Raw genomic sequence first — 3,115 nt, 5'->3', positions numbered from 1 at the left:
AAAATGATTCCTTCATGATAAAGAAGCTGTGAACTAACTTCAGCAACACCAGCCAGCCATGGTTATGACTGTTATATTTTCTCACAGGGTTCCCCATCGATTGGACGTGAAAACATGCCAACATGAAGCAGTTGATGGATAATTTTTTTTCTTCTTTTTTTTTTTTTTTTTAATGTACCCCAAAGGCTGTGTCGCCCTGGGTGGGGAGCCATGTCACCAATGTAAAAAAGAAGTAGGAAAACTTTGTTCATGCAAAGCACTGTCTGGAATAAGAAACAGRGAGAACGGTGAAAGAATTTGGTCTTGAAACAGGAAAAAAAAAAAAAACTAATGACGCTGAGGTTTCTGTTCTGCCTGTGGAGACTAAACCAGAGATCATGACTTAACTTGACCCTTGTCCTCCTACATGGACACATATGGAATATCTCCAGCAAACACACTTTAAACCCTCTTATTTTAGTTTCCGCCCCCTCCCCCCCCCACGTACACGCTGAGACAAACTATGAAACTCAAAAATAAATTACAAGCTTTAACATAACACGCCACCCCCCTGAAATTGTATTCATAGCTTTGTTTAGATAAATAAAACCATCGAGGTTTTCTCACAGAGTCTCTTCAAACAAGAGATTAAAAAACGGTGGACTGCCTGACCCTGAGTTTTAGCCTCACGTTTGAGATAACAGTTCATTTAACCTTGACAGCCGCATGTGAGACAAAATAAACTGGAGATGTTTGTGCAAACGCGCCCATGTGCGGTTCTTTTTTGTGGGGGATCGTTAAGTGCGCAAATTTTTATTTTCATGAGGTTTCTGAATGTAGATAATAATTATTTTGGATCCTTATGAGTTTTTTTTTTTTTTTTTTTTACATCGGACCTGAACAGATAAAAAAAATATCAAGAAGATATAAAAACCTCACTCACTCACTCACTCACTGACGCACTTTTTTTTTTAACGTTTTCAACTATCCGATTTTAATCTTTTTTTTAATCTCACCGAATGTGTTCTGTACAGCTTGTTTTGATGCTCCGTAATCTAATCTTTTTGCAGAGTTTTCTCGATCTCACCATCTTGAGCGCAGAAGTTACAGGTGGATTAAGTGCAGCAAGACATGATGAGCTCACCTGAGCGCATAAGAAAAACTGCCGCAAATGTGCACTCGTGCAGAGAAACAGATGCGGTTAAAGTGAGAAGATATTTTTTTTCTTTTCAATGCWGAGCAGGATATGATAACTTCATGAAGTGATCAGGATTTCTGAGCGATGCAGAGAACAAATTCACCCAAGATTTTAGAGATTTGCGGAAGAAATGCGGGGTATTGATCTGAAATAAATATGATTATTTTCCATCTCCTCCGAATGTTTCGGAAACTCTCCGATTCTGTGAGACTGTTGCACCTTAAACAACCAAAGAGATTACTGAGACCTAATGAGTGCAATAAGCAGTGTCACAGATCTGTGCGGGTTATATCAGAGTGACTGCGCTGTGATCTGATCCGACAGTCTGAGTCAGAGGATTTTTCTTTCAAACGATTATCTTTGTCTTGACGCAGACTCCAGGCGTCCTTCTTCTTTAGTGCAAACACGGAATGATACATAATTTGTATTTTGGGTACCTGCTGGATAAACAGAGCTGACAGTGAAGAACTGCAACTCCAGACAAAAAAAAATAAAAAATACGGAAAAAAAACAACTGTCGTTTGAACGCGCGTTTCGTTTAAGCATGAAAGAACCTTGTCTGACAACCTTTGGGTGTGCGCTACCATGAGGCACTTGTTTGTTTATTGCAAACTTAAATTCTTGCTCTCCGTGTCCCCCGCTGCGCTCATCTTCCCCCCTTTTTTCATGCTGTTGCTAGGGAAGCAGGGCGTATTCGCTGCCTGGCCGCGGATAAAAACAGACGTAATGCGTAAATTAGGGGCTTTCGTCGAGCTTTTTTGCAACAGTCACGATCTTAAACCCTCACTGCACCCAATTTATGACTCAAATCCGGGAATTATCGAGCGCAAAAAGCCACATTTCGGCGCTTTTTCTCCATTACCATATATGGCAGGGCAGAGATATATCGTGCCTGTATTTAATAGGCTGGCCGCTGCCGCTCTGCTCCTCGGCTTCAGTTTATTAACCCTTGTGGTGCTGAATTATTTTTGGAGCATGGAAAACCGTCGGCTTAATTGTTTTTCACGCCCTTCCTGCGGCAAGAAAAGTAACGAATTTGATCATTCGGAACCAGCTGGACAGGCAGAGCGCAGTTTGCGCGCAGTAAACGGGAAGATTTGCGCACAGAGGCGCTTTTTCTTGTGCTCACGTTAAACTCTCTTATAAATCAGTCCACTTGGTGACATTTACAACACAGAAAGCAAGCTCCCCGATGCTGCTCTCTAAGCTGCTGGATTTAGATTGTCCCGATGTGGATTAAATAGCAATAWTTCAACCAGTAACAAGAGGGTTTTCAGGTGGCAAACGAACCGMGCGCCGTGGCAACGGATTAGTAAAGTTGCCCCAGGTAAAGCGATGGCTGCACTGCGACTCCGCAGCGTGTCAAATTAACGGTGCCCCGCATGGTTTGACTATCAGACTGTGCCTGACCTACATTTGCAAAAAAAAAAAAAAAGCTCTCACGTGAAATCCAACTGAGTCCACATTTACAACTGCGGGGAGGGAGCGTCAGCATCAGTTACCGTGAAAACAACAGTTTTGGTCGGACTTTCACAGCTCGACCACCATCTTTGTTAATGCCTTGTTCCAGAAACAATCATTTTAAGTAGTAAGACAGCAGGGGTGTAGGTAGACATAGATCTGTGCGATCAGAATATCAAGTTTGCACGCTTTCTTCCAGAATAGATCATCAAYAACTCCTGTTTTACTCCGGTGGTGGTGGTGGTGGTGGGGGGGAGGTTCCCCACAGGATGATGCTGCCACCATCATGATGGTATCATCGCGATCTAACCAAATAAAAAACATTTTGTAAAATAGTCTATCTTTGTGCTCAGTGTTGTCCGAAAACACAACAAGCTATCCCGCAAGTTAGGAAAATATAGAAGGGAGCAAAACTTTGGCGAGAGAGAGAGAGAGAGAGAGAGAGAGAGAGAGAGAGAGAGAGAGAGAGAGAGAGAG

The sequence above is a fragment of the Poecilia reticulata genome, linkage group LG8, assembly GCF_000633615.1.
Source record: "Poecilia reticulata strain Guanapo linkage group LG8, Guppy_female_1.0+MT, whole genome shotgun sequence".
NCBI classification, from domain to species: domain Eukaryota; kingdom Metazoa; phylum Chordata; class Actinopteri; order Cyprinodontiformes; family Poeciliidae; genus Poecilia; species Poecilia reticulata.
Note: the sequence above shows the minus strand (reverse complement) of the source record.